General features: G+C 38.8%; 1 protein-coding gene across 7 annotated transcripts in view; it reads left to right on the top strand.

Moving 5' to 3' along the window:
* wwox (WW domain containing oxidoreductase) overlaps nucleotides 1-16,562 on the top strand; it is a 177,627-nt gene that overhangs the window by 28,066 nt on the left and 132,999 nt on the right. The window lies entirely within an intron of this gene.

The raw sequence follows: 16,562 nt of genomic DNA, 5'->3' as shown, positions 1-16,562 counted from the left end.
AGAGAGAAATTGTCTTAGGTGGTTTTATCGGTTGGAATAAGGGTCAGGGTCAGAGTCATTGAGGGGCATGTGTATGACCTGGCGTGGTTATAAGGGTCATGGGTTAAGATCAAGGCCCATTGGGGGTCTGACTATCACATAACAGAATATATATATATATATATATATATATATATATATATATATATATATATATATATATATATATATATATATATATATACACACACATACATAAGAATCCCCTATTTCCCATTTTATTTCACTATTCAGAAGATGAGGGGAATATGGAACGATGTTCAGCTAATACACTGCCACTGATTTGTAAGGACTAGGGAAGGCCTCATCTCAGAGCAGTGCTTTGGTATCTTTGCAAGCCTTCAGCAAGCGAAAAACAGTTAACCAGCACCCAATCTCAAAATCAAGCTCACAGGCAAGACTGTCTGAATAGCACTTCATTAGGTCCCAGCTGAGCACAAGGGCCAACAGACTCAAATAATCATAAATCCACTGATGACTGAGCCCAGTGGCAGCCATAAAGACGATTGCTTTGTGGGGTGCAGGGCGACACCATGCTCACACTGTAACAATGTTTTGGCTCTGGGTTAATTTATAAAAGACTGCATGTTAAGATGTGGTTTTTATTTCCATGCACATTACTTTAGTAGTTTATAGGTGTGTGCAAAAGTGTGTGTGTGTGTGTGTGTGTGTGTGTGTGTGTGTGTGTATGCGTGTTTGTGCAGCGTTTGAGAACGCAACGGTAGTTGTAGAGTTGTTGTTCCTGTGATGAATGCACTTCATTATTCTGCGCTAGCCTTCTGGACATAAGCAAAAAAGCAAGGAAATGCAGAGCTGTCCACCCAGGAAGTTGAGATACACTCATTAACAGTGTCCCACCAGGGTCATAATACATGGTCGAAAATGAACAATAAGTCTTTGGAGGCGGGGTGTATTCTAATGAAGCAAACATCCCCAAAGTCATTTCAGATATTGGTATGGGCCGGAGAGAGGCGAAGGACCTGGGGAATAGCTAACAGGATCTCATTTCCTTTACTGAAATATTCCATGTTATGTGTTAAGGAGCCTCCACTTCATTAAGAGCATAAAAGAGATGCTAATTTTGCCGAACAAGAAAAACAGAAGTTTTTGACAAGAATTCCTAAGTGAAGACGGAGCAGTAACCTCAGCCAATAGGGCCAAAATTAAGAACCAGAAAACGACTGCATGGGAAAGAATGGATCGGGAAAATCAAGTCCCACCTACAAACCTGTATATGAGCAAGAAAGCGATTAGTCCCTTTGTTAATAATGGCATGAATATTAATGTAGGAAGTAAAGTGATTGGATGAGTGATCCATGTCTAGAGACATTCATTTTGCTTTCTTTCTGTTCCTCCTCTGACTTCTTTCCTCTGAAAGAGGATCTCTCCATCCATGCGCAGTCATTCTCTCTTGAGTCTATGAACGAGGGCCCGATTCTCCTCCTCGTTCATCACTCTGAATTTGATCTCTCAGTTTTTTTGGGCAGGAAAGAGAAGAGCAGCACTTTTTCCCCAACCCTCTCTCCCTGGGCTCTAAACTGGTAGGCCTGTGCTGGATGTAGCCAGCGGAATTAATTGCACCCTGTTACTGGCGATCAGCAAGTTTGCACGATGCACATGCTGTTCCGCCATATGGTTGCCCACTAGGTGAAGAGTTTGATTAATGTTTCAGAGGCCCCAATTTTTCTCTCTTTCGGCTAATAGCTGATCCCCAGCCATCGGAAAGCCCTGCTTGTTTTCTTCTTTTTCTTTTTTTTTTTTGTTTATTTCTCTTCAGCTTGCTTTTGGCTTCTGTCTTGCACATGCCATTGTAATAAATAGGATAATTTTTTATTATAATTGAATATCAGCATACCCATCCCACGCATTTAACAGAATTGTGTGAATGATAAAATATAAACGGAAATAATTTTTATCTCACAGTTCGGATTGAACACTATATGGTGAGTCATGTCATATGAGAGTACATGCACTGTGAAAACATACTTGAAATATTGAGAAAATGTCTATAAAGTAGACTGATTTTGTAATTTTTTTGTTTATTGGAATAAACCAAATATAAGATTTGTTCATTTCAAGCTTGAAATAATAATTGATTATTATTTGATGTCTAGGATTACTATGAAACCTTTAGTTTTCTATTAATTTTAGACTTTCAATCTTTATTTATTTATTTTTTGTGAGATTATTTTGCTTGTTCTAGAAGTAAATTCTAAAAATGAACTCAATTATTTACAGGTAAATGTGAGCATAAAATTAGTAGAAATCTAGATGTTTGATAATAATAATAATAATAATAATAATTGCAATTTTATTATAGAAAATATTAGAAATGCACTATATGGACATAAGTATTAGGATACCTGACTTTTCCAGCCATATGTGGTTCCCCAGTGAGAAATAGAGATAGAAAGAGGGAAGAAAAAAAAAAACGAGTCCTTCATAGAATGCTGCAGAAATTATCTATCCTTTTCCTTATTTTTTGGAACTGAACAGGATGGAAAAGAGAATGGAAAATAAACAAGAAACTCACGTGTGAGGAGAGCTCGGTAATGGAGTGCACACGTGGTCAGAATAGCAAACGTGGTAACGCCCGTGGTCAGATTAGCACCGGTTGCACAGCTTCTGATGTACACAGGACGATGCCTTTTGACACACTGACTTATGAAGGTCGGTGCTCCCTGTGACTGTGCGTGCAGCCTTGTGCTGCCATCTGTTGGCATGTTACAAAACTAAACTTTTTGATACCACCACTTATGAATCAATTATTTTTTGTAACTAATTTTGTATGTGCACTTGAATACGGTTTATTTACTTTCTGCATGTCATATTAAATGTTTATAGTATTTGAAATATAGGATTAGAATGAGTGACTTCTTCTCTGTTCCTGCTCTCTGCTGCTGCTAGTGTGTCTGAGAGCAGGAGCACTGCATTTGTCTGCTGTGATGTCAGCAAAATATATTTGATCAAGTGATGGGAATAGATCGAGTGTAAGAAACTTCGAGAAACTAATCAGAAATATATACAATGCAAATTGTTATTTATTTCCTCCCTTTTTTTTCTGTCTGTCTTTCTGTCTGTCTGTCTGTCTGTCTCTCTCTTTCACATGTGTGTCTCTCCCCCTTCTCGCACTGGATCTTTCTCATTAAATGTGGCAGCTATTCTCCACTAGAATGTGGCCCAGTAGGGCTTTTTTTGAGAATGGGAGTCTGGGAATGGCTTGTACTCGGGTGCTCCGCGCTCGCCGGAAACTTCCGCTCAGCGCGGTAAATCTCTCTGATTGCACTGTGTACCTCTGCACTGATGGGGTGTTACCAAGGTGGTCAACTCTCCAAAGAGCCACTCTGAATTGCAAATGGTGACTATAACTCAAACATAATGCAGATCTTAGCATGGATGGACAGACATTGCTCTCCATTTGGACCATATGGGAGAGACACCCAACATGGGGGCTGGTGGGCATTTGAATGTAACCGGGTTGTTATTGTTTCTACACAAAGTTAGCGCTTTATGTTTTTCATGGAAACAGAGTAAAGGATTGCGGAAACAAAAGACTGAGGGATCACGGCGTTCGGCTGTAAAGTGTTCGAGAATGCTTCTGATATCCGGCCTCAGGGTTTCAGAAGTCGAGTTAAAGTCGTTGTCTGGGTCCTTTTTTTTTTTTCCCATTCCAATTCATTATCCAGGGATTATTGCTCTTCTGTATGAGAAATTGTGTTTGTAGGAAGCTGAAATGTTCGGTGTCATTTGTGATGGAAGGAGCGATGTGTGTTCGCTCTGCTCAGTGGGACTGAGAGGGAAAGCAGGAGGGAGGAGAGACGTGAAGGTAGTAATTGCAGTGTGCACGCTGAATAGTTCTGTGGATGCAAATTTTCGACCCTCCTATTATTATTTTAATAATCTGCATCTTACTACTTTCGCATGGATCATTTGTTTGCAAACCAGGTTATTTAGAGAGGGAGGCTCGAGGGTAATTTCATGCTTTAGAGCATTTATACCTATAACTTAATGAGGAAAATGGGTTGTTTCCTATAATACGGAATGAGAAATTACACTGTTTCTACACCAAAAGCTGTTTGTTTATGCAGCTGCTCTACGTGTTCTGTCTTGTTGCGAGTGTAAAATTAGCACAGTGTTTTCAGATACTTACTTTAATTCAATTTAAACAATTTTTTACTCTTTATCTCTTCTATCCCTTCTCTTTTTCTCTGCTCCTTTTATAATCTTTCATTTCCTCTCTTCTTTCCTAATACTAATCTTAATCTCTCCTTTCTTCAACACAATCTCTCCACTCATCTTTTCTTCTGCCTCAATCTTAACATTTCTTCTCCTCTCTTAATCTCTCCATTGCTTTTTTCTCTTATCCTCACTTATTCTATCCATTACTCTCCTCACTTCTCCTCTCTTAATCTCTCTATTCCTCTCTTCTCCTCACTTTTTTCTGCATTCCTCTCCTCACTTCTCCTCTCATAATCTTTCATTTCCTCTCCTATTTCCTAATACTAATCTTAATCTCTCCTCTCTTCAACCCAATCTCTCCACTCGTCTCCTCTTCTGTCCCAATCTTAATATTTCTTCTCTCTCTTAATCTCTCCATTCCTCTCCTCACTTCTCCTCTCTTAATCTCTCTATATCTCTCTCTTCTCTTCTCCTCACTTATTTTCTGCATTCCTCTCCTCACTTCTCCACTCGTAATCTTTCATTTCCTCTCCTATTTCCTAATACTAATCTTAATCTTTCCTCTCTTCAACCCAATCTCTCCACTCGTCTCCTCTTCTGTCTCAATCTTAATATTTCTTCTCCTCTCTTAATTTCTCCGTTCCTCTCTTAATCTCTCCGTTCTTCTCTTTTCTTCACTTATTTTCTTCATTACTCTCTTCACTTCTTTTCTCTTAACCTCTCCATTCTTCTCTTCTTTCCTAATCTTGATCTCTCCTAAATTTAATCTTAATCTCTCTACTTATCTACTTTTCTGCCTTAATTTTAAATTCTTCTCCTCTCTTAATTTCTTCATTCCTCTCCTCCCTTCTCCTCTCTTAATTTCTCCATTCCTCTACTCTATAAATCTTTCCAATCCTCTCCTCTTTCAATTTCTCAATTCCTCTCCTCTTAATTTTTCATTCTTCTCTTTTTGCTGTCTTAACTTCACCAATCCTCTCCTCTCTTAATCACTTAATTTTTCTCTTATCTTGCTCCATTCTTTTCTTTTCTTAATTTTTCCATTCCTCTCCTTTCTTTTCTTTACTTAATCTCTCCACCTCTATCCACTTCCTCTTAATTTTAATCTATTCTCTCCTCTTTGTTCTATTAATAAGATTCTCTCCTCTTATCTCTTAATATAAATACCTCTCTTCTTTTAATCTCTCCACTCCTCCTTCTTCTCTTTTGATCTCAATCTCCCTCCTCATTTCTTAATATGAATCTCTCCTCTTCCCCCTTAATATCTTTTCTCTTCTTTTAATGGTTTCCCTTCTCATCTCATAATATTCCCTCTCCTCTCCTCTCCTCTCCTCTCCTCTCCTCTCCTCTCCTCTTCAATTCCCAAGTCTTCATTCTGAGTTTAAGCACAGCTTGTCCAGAGCCCGACCAGTCGCACAGTCTAACTTGATTTGCACCAGAGATTATTTCATTAGTCCACTGATAGAAGGCAAGTGTTGATGATGTTTGGGGCGTGAGTCTGATTATCCAGTAAGTCTCTACAGGCTCATTGTAATATACTTACAGCTGCAGCTCAGACAAACAAGATGCGATGCCGTGTCTGACGACGTCTCCTGTCTTCCTCTCTGACTACAGGTCCTGTCGAAAAAAGACTCTCCTTCTTCCAAATCAGATTAGACTTCATGAATAAAGCAATAATACAATTTGTTTACAACACATGATTTATTTCACGTCAAGCAACCTTCAACTGTAGGCTAGGATTTCTTGACCTATGACCTTGCCACGGTTTGCACAGTAAATTACAATGCTTCCTGTGATACCGGGAGTGACGGGAATGTTGAATGCGAAGAATCCAGGCCTGCTTTGGGTTTTAATGTTGTTCGCTCATTTTTTAAATAGAAGAAATGAAGTCAAATTGTGTTAGAAATGACTTATTTGAACATATGTCTAGAAAAAAAAATGTTTTAAGAAATATTTTTCCTCAGATTAAAATATATATTATAAGGACAAACCTTTGTGGACACCCAGAGACGGCAAAAAGTGCACACATCCTTCACTCAAGTAGAAGTACAGAGACTCATGATTTAAAAGACTCTGGTAAAAGTTGAATTACTGACACTTTTTCACCAAGTTACGGTAAAGACGTTTGGGCTTTGACATGCACTTACATAAAAAGTAGCCTTTACTACTCCCTGTTTCAGTGTCACTCTGGTAACACATCATATTAACATATACTAAAAAACAATATCAAATTTCAGGCTGAACAACCACCATGTACAGTAGAACACAAGCAGAGAAAGATCAGGAATGTCTATGCTCCCAGTCACGTTTACATCGCTGACTCCCTCTGTCTCATCCACGTTGACCCCAAACTTCTTGTTGCCTTCTGTCTTGCTTGTTGTTAGCTTCATAAGCTAGTCTACGTCTGTGGTGTGGGAGAACCAGGAAATGATACACCAGTGGTAGATTAAAAATTGGTGCGCAGTGAAAAGAAAAATTTTGATCATGTCACCAAATAGATTAAACCTAAAGTAACGAGTCTGGTTTGATAATGTAAGAAGTAGAAGGTACAGATATTTGTGTAAAAAAAGTAAAATAAATAGTGAAGTAAAATACTGATACCAGAAAAATCTACTTAAGTACTGAAATAAAGTATTACTTATCTCTGTGGACACCTGACCATCAGATTAGTATGTCCCTTTTGAACTCCACTCTTTTGGGAAGATGTTCCACTAGATTTTAGAATGTAGTTGTGTTTATTTAGCCACAAGGATGTTAGTAAAGTCAGGTACTGATGTAGGTGAGGTGGAAGGCCTTTGGTGCAGTCAGTGTTCCAATTCATCCCAAAGGTTTTCAGTAGATTTGAGGTCAGAGCTCATTAAAGCAGGCCACTCAAGATCTTCCCATGCAACCCATGTAAACCAGATCATCATGGAGCTCGCTTTGTGCACAGGGGGATTGTCATGCTGGAACAGGTTTGAGCCTCCGAGTGCAAGTGAAGGGAAAATTTAACGCTACCACATGTAAGATTTGATACAATTGTGTGCCTTCAACTTTGCGGTCATAGAACCGGCCTTGCTTTGTGCTGGAACAATGTTTTAAAATAATGTGTTGTTTTCAGTCAAATCAGGGCTTTTTGATACATGGAAGGATTATTAATGGTGAAATTTTTTTTTTGTTGACTGCAAAATGTGTAAAATATAAATACAATTTGCTACATAAGGCATTTCTGAACTAATTTACCGTGATTCTCTTTAATTCAATTTTATTATCTTTCCTTTTTTCAGCTTGTTCCCTGTTGTATTATTTAAAGCTTAATTGAAATAGGACAAATTCAAGTGTACAACCTGCTGCTTTTTCATGTTCCATCCCTGTAGCTGTTGAAATATGTAGATATATATTTTTTTTGTAAGCCCCCCCACCCTATCCCCTCTCGCCCAGAAAACTTTAGATTGTTGTTGGAGTGAAATTACATAAAACTTGATTTGGAACAATGCAGTCATAAATAAAGAAGCGTGGCAAAAAAAAGAAAAAAAAAGAAACTCATTATTTTGTGTCACTAGGAGCAGTCATTTTGCTGACATTAACAATATGAAGTTTTGTTCAAGCACCATGCGATTTACCTTGTACAGACTTCATTTAGATCTAACATAGGCAATGGAAATGTCCTTAAATCTTCTTCTGTCCACTAAATTACATACAGAGAAAGAAAGAGAGTGAGTGAGAGGGGGGGGAGGAAAAAAACTTGCAGAATTGCAAAATACACCCAGTGTAAATATGTAATTGGTGGCGCTTATTTCTCCTTCTGAAATATTGGGGAGCGATAGGTATTGCATTAATGTCTAGTTGTTAGGATATCGGAAAAACATGGCAGATGTGTTGGTAAATTTTTTGCACGGTGAGCAGATCCGCGAGAAAAGGGGCCGCGGAAAATTGGGAGTAAATCTCAATATCTCTGGCGATAAAGACGCATTATTTCAATCTACATCACTTTCTGATGCAAATCTAATTTCCCCCTGTAGTGCTAGATGGAACGAGAGAGCGAGAGAGAGGGACAGAGGGAAGATGAGAAGGGTGGAGAGAAAAAGAGGCCTGTGGGTGGTCTGAGTGTGAGTGGATTTATTTGAAAAAATTTTTTTATTATTATTTCCCCAAAAAAAGAGCTTCACTGCTTCTGTATTGCATGTTTGCACTTATTTACCCTTAACCTTTATGAGAACACTTTGATGGGGTATCACATCTGGGGCTTTTTTTATGTGCAATCATGATTGTGAGTACTCTGATTGTGCAACTGTTTTTTTTTCTTCCAAAGAAATCACATGACAACCGTAGCAATGACATTTTGTGCTATTTTTTGTTGGAACTATATCTATCTATCTGTCTGTCTGTCAGTCAGTCAGTCAGTCAGTCAGTCAGTCAGTCAGTCAGTCAGTCAGTCAGTCAGTCAGTCAGTCAGTCAGTCAGTCAGTCAGTCAGTCTGTCTGTCTGTCTGTCTGTCTGTCTGTCTGCCTGCCTGTCTGTCTGTCTCAATATATATATATATTTTAGGGGTTGTTTATTAGGTTTTATTAATGCAGTTTATTATTATTAACATTGGTGAACAACAGTTTACATAAAAAAAAAACTATTAAAACAAAATGCCTGCTAGAATAAATAATATATAAAATAATAATTTATAAAAAGAAAATGTATATAAAAAAAAAATCAAATGAATGCAACACACATTTTATTATATTGATTAAATCAAATTAAATAAATGGAAGAATTTAATCATATTAAATAGTTTACATTTGTCAGACCTCGTTTGGGTAATAAAGATGTGTATATAAATGTGTATATGTGTGTGTGAGTGTTTGTGTGTGTGTTTTAATAATTAATTTAATAGTTAATTGTTACTTGACTGTTCTACTTATTTCAGCATGCTTTAACGAACGTCTTCATTCCTTCCACCCTTCATTCATTTACTCTGTCGATATGCGGAATTGTCAGTTTTTTTCCTTTTAAGAGAATTCTTGAAGCTGTACATAAACAGTAAAATGTAATTTTGCGCATGGCAAAAGAAAATCCGAGATTTACAATGAAGAATTTCCGTTATGAAGTAAGTAGCCTCAGTGACACTGCGCCAACTATATATATATATATATATATATATATATATATATATATATATATATATATATATATTTTATTCCTATTTCATTGTTGTGTATGTTTTCATGTTTAATAATAAAAAAAAACACTGCGCTTAAAGTGGGAGACGGAAACTAAACAAAGTTGCGGTCCACCACTAAATATGCTTGTGATGGAACACAGATTTAAACTTTGTTCCGTGGAGAAAAAAGGATTGCATTCGGAACACATGTGAACCAAACCAAAACCCTGTACGAATATATGTACTGTTACACCCCTAATACAGTACATTGCAAAAGTATTCATACTGCTTTAAACTTCTCCACAACTTTGTCCCCAACCTGTCTGGTGTGTTCTTTAGTCTCCATGATGCAGTTTGCTCACTAATGTTCTTTAACAAACCTCTGAGTCCTTCACAGAACATTTGTAATTATACTGGGATTTAAGGACACACAGGTAGACTCTAATTACTAATTAGATGACTTCTAAAGGCAGTTGATTTCATTTAGGGGTATCAGAGTAAAGGCGGCTGAATGCATATGCACGCCACACTTTTCAGATGTTGTAAAAAATCTTTTAAACCATGTATTATTTTCATTCCACTTCACAATTATGCGATATTTTGTGTTGGTCCATCATCTAAAATCCCAATAAAATACATTTTAGTTTCAATTCAATTCATTTTTATTTGTATAGAGCTTGATAAAGAATGAAAATGTTCTTCAGTTTATCACTGATGAACAAGACGGTGGCGAATGTGGCAAGGAAAAACTCCCTGAGATGGCATAAGGAAAAACCTTGAAAGGAACCAGACTTAATAGGGAACCCATTCTCATCTGACTTAACTTGACTTGACTCATCTGGGTTGCACCAAATATCCATTTATTACAGATAAACGATGTTGAAGTGCAGTGATGGTGATCAGAAGCAAACTGTAGTCCTTAGTGAATGTAGCAGACTGTTTATATTAACTACAGTCCAAATCCATCCTCAAAGCTCCTGTTCTTACTCCAGAATTTTATGGAACCACCCAAGGCGTTGATGAGAAACATCCCCAGCAGCACAGAGTGGCCTCCAATCGAAGAGAACACTATCCAGAGGCAGGCCTGGATGAAAGTTTGTGGTTATACCTTGACAAATTGTGGAAATATTCAAGATGTATGAATACTTAGGCAATGCACTGTATATATGTATATGTATATGTGTGTGTATATATATATATATATATGATCATATGAGGCTCTCCGTCAATTGCAATCATGTGTTTGCTGTGTAATGCGTGTTTCATACTTAGGCCTCACATAATTAGTATATCTGATACCGTACGTAAGCGGTTCATTACCACTTTTTAATTAGTATTGAATTGAACCTGTTGCGTTACACCCGTGTGTGTGTGTGTGTGTGTGCGCATGTATGTATATGCACATTCCCCCTTCATTCTATTCCCAGTTGAAAGCGCATCCCTCGTCTTTCTGCCTCCTTCTCTACATCTCGCAGTACTTGATTTGTAACTTGATTTCAGGAGAGAGAAAACCTGTAGATTATCTGCCTTTCATTAGGGATGGAGAGAAAGAGAGCCCGGCCCATCTGAGTGAAAGAAGAAATCAATTTAATATAGACTTAACTTGGGGAAATTGCATATTCTCCTTCTATGTGCTGAACACGCACTTTCTGCCAGTGCTCAGGAGGGACCAGCCTCTTTATTAATTGCAGTGTGTGTGTGTGTGTGTGTGTGTGTGTGTGTGTGAGAGAGAGAGAGAGAGAGAGCGAGAGAGAGAGAGAGTGAGAGTGTTTACGCTTCTGTGTGCATTTGCGTGTGTTACATGTGTGTCTGAATGCTGAGCGGCCTCTCCATTCTCAACTCCTTTAGGATAAAAGAACAAATGAGAGATAATAGTAGAAAGAGCAAAAACGATGCTGAATGCCAAAAGAGAGAGAGAGAGAGAGAGAGAGAGAGAGGGAAAGAGAGAGAGAAAGAGAGAGAGAAAGAGAAAGGGAGAAGGTGCAGTAATTAGCTGTTTCCACAGGGCTTGAATAGCAGAAGCAGCCAGGTGGAGAAGAGATTGGTGGGTATTTATGAACCAATGTCATAATTGTGACAGGATGATGTATGGAGCACGAGCACTGACCATTTTTCTCACCTCCTTTTTCTGCTTCAAAAAAAAAAAAGAAAAAAATACATGATAAAATATAGTCTTAAAAGTTGATGACCAATTTTGTGTGGTCAAGTCTTCACAAGGTGACTGAAATTTTTTTTTGTGCTGCCTTTTTTTATATTGGGAGAAAGAATGAGGGAAAAGATGAGTGGTAATATAGGAAGCAGGATAATTGGTGAAAATGATTTTTTTTTTTTTTTAAGCATACTTTTTTCTCGTTTTCAGGCCACATTTCCAACGTCTGCTCTTTGTACATGACAAAAGGATCTCTCATTAATCACATTAATGGATTTATTCATCTATTTATTTATGAATTAAGTGGACTTTGGCAGGAGTTCCTAAAAAAAAAAATCTTTGGAATTTTTACATTACATTAACATTTTTAAAAAGAACAAATTCAGATTAAGGGGAAAAAAAGAAAAAAATATATATATAAAATTATATATATATAAAATTATATATATATATATATATATATATATATATATATATATATATATATATATATATATATATATATATATATATAATTTAATTTTTTCGTTTGTCTTCTCGATCTGAATTTGCTCTTTCAGCAGACACTAGGATACACTTTCATTCTCCTAAAAATATTGCATTCAAATATACCAAAGAACATATAAGCTTTTGTGTGGCGTATAAAGATCTACTACCTTCATTTTTACTTTAAGTACTATAGGGTCATCATCAGGGGTAACTGTAATGCTTCGAGTCTTTGGCCCGGCGCTGATCTTTGCTCTCAGTGTTTCCTTTGCTGACTGCACACTCAGCATTTAGCCCGAAGTTTCTCCGAGGAAGCCTCTGAGCTCTCTCCTGCTGTGCCCTTGAAGAGATGTGGGCTTGTCAGACTCCTCATAAAATTCCTGAATGATTCCGTTCATGTGTTGTTCTCTCTCTCTCTCTCTCTCTCTCTCTCTCTCTCTCTCTCTCTCTCTCTCTCTCTCTTTATCTCTCTCTATCTCTCTGTCGTTCCCTCTCGTTTTATTTTTGCGCCATCCTCTGAAACCTGGCCATCTGTCTAATTGTTCACCTCTGTCGCTTTAATGCTTCTACATGCTTTTTCCCCTCCTCTTTCCAGGCAATAAACTTTATTTTCATCACAAGACTTCAATCTGCAGAAGAAAGCAGGCGTTCAGACTGCTCACTCTTTCTTTTTTTGGGGGATGGGGGGGAAATCCATTGTGTTCCCATCTGCCATCTTATTTTTCCTCCTATTTGTTCCTTTTTTTTATACTGTTTAAGTATTAGAGCAATTACTAGAGATGAACTGGTAATTTTCGATACTCTTACAAATGGTAATATACCACGGAGCTGACATTCATGCATGGTTATGTTTTTTGAAATTGATCCCCTTCAGAAATGCCGTTCTACACGTGTGGCGGTAATACGTTGTTTCCAGGACATATTGGACAAATGGAAAGGAAATAGTCCTGCACGATTTCTGCGTTATTGTCCTATTTCATGTTCGTATTATTGTGCATGAGTGGAATTCCCAGTTTTGATTCCTGCGCCACGGATATATCCGTATATTCCTGAGAATATTGTATTTATGTGTCTGCCCTTAGTTTTCGTTTTATCCACCTTGATTGCTCAGTCTCGAAATCAGCCTGCCTTCTCAATTCTTAATGGAAAAGCGTATTTGTTTTGGAGCCCGCTTGACTTCAGGGACGCCGGTGCCTCGTCGAATATCGGTCCTCCTTCGTATTGCTGTCCTAGTCCTATCTTGTCTCTTGGCTTTCCCCTTCATAAGGCGTATGATAAATCACGCTGCCCTCCAGTGGGGGGTGGGGGATGATGGAGACAGGGGAAGCGCCCTGAGGCCTTCGGTGGCATCTCTGTAAAAATAAACCTGTTTGTCGCCTCTCCATCTCGCATTTATCAAATAATTTGTGAGTGCTATTTCAGCTGCTAACTCCCACCGAACCAATTCATCTCCCTCAGAGCTGAGCTGTGGCTAAAGCTGGAGGATATGGAGACATTTACCGCCTCCTCTCGGAGCGCCGCCGAGAGTGTCGGGGATCCACAGCGCTCAGTAAATGGTTCTTATTTTGACGCCCGGTGCCATAATATATGCCGGTTTTATGATCACGAAGCGACTGAGTGATGTGACGTGCAGAACTGTAGTGCGCACGGGCCTTTTTAAATATTTTTCTTCATTGTTGCTGCCGGGAAGGTTTTAGTATCGATGATGGACATGGTGTACGCATGTATGGGTGTCCATTTGGCCCAGTTCACTCGAAACACAAACACGGTGCTACGAGTGACGTGCGAGTGCAGGACGTGGTGTTCGCGGCTAACTAGTCTTTTGCCAGCTCTCGTTTCCAGACATCTGCTTTCTTTCGGAGTGTCATGTACTGTTAGTCTTGCAATCTGCAGACATGGGAGACCGATGCTCCAGAATAGATAGCAGGCATAACTAATGGACAGCGTAGAGGCGGATAGCGGCAGGCGGAACACTTTTTTGCGGTTATGCGAGTTGACAGGGCTCCTGTGGGACCGAGCAGGATGGCCCAGCTGGAAGAACTTCCATATTCCCAATCCCAGAGAGAGAGAGCAAGCGAGCGAGGAAATCCAGTGTTGTCTTTTTGTTCTATCTTCCCTTTTCTTTTGTCACCCATCTTTTAGTTATCATCTTCTATTTTTTTTTTCTATCTTCTTTCTTTCACCTCTTGTGCTCTTTCGTGCTCTTTGATGAAGAATGGTCTTTCTCCGGGCCATTTGTCTGCTCTATGTGACCGTGGCCCCCGCTTGCTTCACGCTACCTCAAACACAGTAGAGCAAGCTGGCAGCTCCACCTGTGCATATTTGTCATATGGAAATGTTCTATTGCCTTTTTTTTCATATGATTTAGTTTTTGAATGGAGAAGCAGGGAGAGCAGAGTGTGCACCACTGACAAGGTCCCTATCACACACGGCCCCAAATAGATAAATGGTTTTCAGAGGGGACAGGTAATTTATCAATGACAGTCTGCTACTCCGTTCTGTGCTCTGTTGATTGCTTGTGCTCTGTGAAGACTGTAAGGAAAAGGAAGCCATGGAGTGCATGTATTCTTAATCGGTTCAGCTAATGGATAGCGGTGGCGAGTTAATGAGAGAAATGGAGAGATGGAGGGAGCCATACAAGGCAAGAAAAGAATGCAGAGAGGGAGGGAGAGAGGGAGTTATGAGTAAGTGCCTTTATCTTTTTCCAGGAAGCTTATCGAAAGGCAACTTTGAAATTCAGAAAACTGGAAGCATCAGGGAAAGCAGAGATTAGCGCTTGTACCAAACTTGTGGCCCAGTTTTTGTTTGCGACGTCTCACTCCGTTTATGGAAAACAGTTGTCTTCGTCATTTAGTCATTAGTCTTCATGTCTGTGCTGTGTGTTTCTCACCAGCTGTTGTTTCTTGTGCTGCAATGTTCCCACAGTAAGGCCTGACAAGCATGGCTACTGAAGCCTGACTTAAAATAAGTCACACCCGCACTGCATCTCCGTTTCTTTTTCCAGTCATTAGTCTGATCAAATGGTGATCTTTTTTTAATCTGTCACTCTCGTTCAAGAAGCGGCCTCAGACTTTGTGCTTGACTTTTAAACACTTTTATGGCCATCAGCATATTTACGGCACACTTCGTCTGTGTCGAAAGTGTCTAACATTTCATTACCTCTTCTTTTTTGTCTTAATTAACACATACATGTGGCCACCCATGCTTGTATACCCTTCACAGTATTGCAGTAAATAGTGGGGATTTCCTTTTTTTCCATGTTCTATACAATTGTTTTAAACTGCTCATGCATTTTAGGCTAGTATCGCTCTCCACACAAAAGCCTTAGTACTGGATGTGTGCAGCTTATTCATGAGTATGTTATGCATAAATCCAGTCAAAACAAGCATGTTTGGGTTCTCTTGGCTTTGAGAGCTTCCACGCCTTATAATTATCTTAACCTCATAAATGTCTTCTCTAATATTAGAAATCAGGTGCACTCACTGATGAAAGCTAATCCGGCCCCAGAAAAAGGCTTGTACATTAAAAAAAACAGAGAAGCAGCTCCTTATCTAACTCTCGATTGAAAGATCTGTCATTTCTGTCAAAGTGCCAGATACATCTGTATCATGCTCCAGTCAGGAGTTATCTGATAATTGTGTTGTGTAAAGCAATTATATAGAAAATTAGCTGGACAGCTATTTTGTATCTGCGGACATTTTAATGAGGGTTGGAGCCTGCATGTATGAACAGACACGATGGTGTTTTGGCGTCCTCATGCCGCTGTACACTTATAGAGCGGTATAAAAGAACTAATTGCAGTTCACTTGATTAGTGCTAGTTACTGGCTGACAGACGGCTCGTTGATGCACAGGAAGTGCTGAGGCTTTTTTGTGTGTGTGTTAACTTGCTACTGTACTGTATGTGGCATGATTAAAATACCCTGTGTCTCTTAAGCCCACTTTAATATGAGCAGAGTTCAGATGCTCATTCATCAAACAACTCCCTCATCACAGATGCTGCTGGACTAGCCTGACCCTGCTAAACTAGCATCAGGCTGCTTCTAGAAAAAAAAAAAAATACTGTTAAGTGTTGTTTTTCCCATGGAAAATTCTTTAGGAAATGGAGCTATATTGAAAACTGTGGCATGTATTCACAGCTCTTTTTTTTTTTTTGCCTCAGGGGACCTGTGTTTGACCTGTGACCAGTCAGTGTATGATTATATCTTTTGGAGTGATTTATATACCTTTCTTCTTATTGATTGTGTTACAGAGCGATCAAAGGTAAACTTAAAAGCCAGTGCTGAGCGGCACCATTATTGCAGATTTGGCTTTTTTCATCCATTATTTATCCCTGCAGCCTATTCTATATGCCATTACAGACTTCATAAGAGCACAGGTTTCTGCAAGACCTTGCTGCTCACTTAATGTAAATACTGAATGGATTCAATGCGGTGAGTGTGGGGAATCATAAAAGTGCCATAAAAGGCCTATGGAGATGCTATCCGGCCGCAGACTGTCCAACTCTTCCTGGTGGAAATGCATTCCTGATTTATCGCAGCGGATAGAGAGTTGATTTAAATGTGGGCATGTCAGTATA

Source organism: Silurus meridionalis, chromosome 10, assembly GCF_014805685.1.
Source record: "Silurus meridionalis isolate SWU-2019-XX chromosome 10, ASM1480568v1, whole genome shotgun sequence".
Lineage (NCBI taxonomy): Eukaryota > Metazoa > Chordata > Actinopteri > Siluriformes > Siluridae > Silurus > Silurus meridionalis.
The sequence above is the reverse complement of the archived record's forward strand: the minus strand, read 5'-3'. Positions and strand labels throughout refer to the sequence as shown.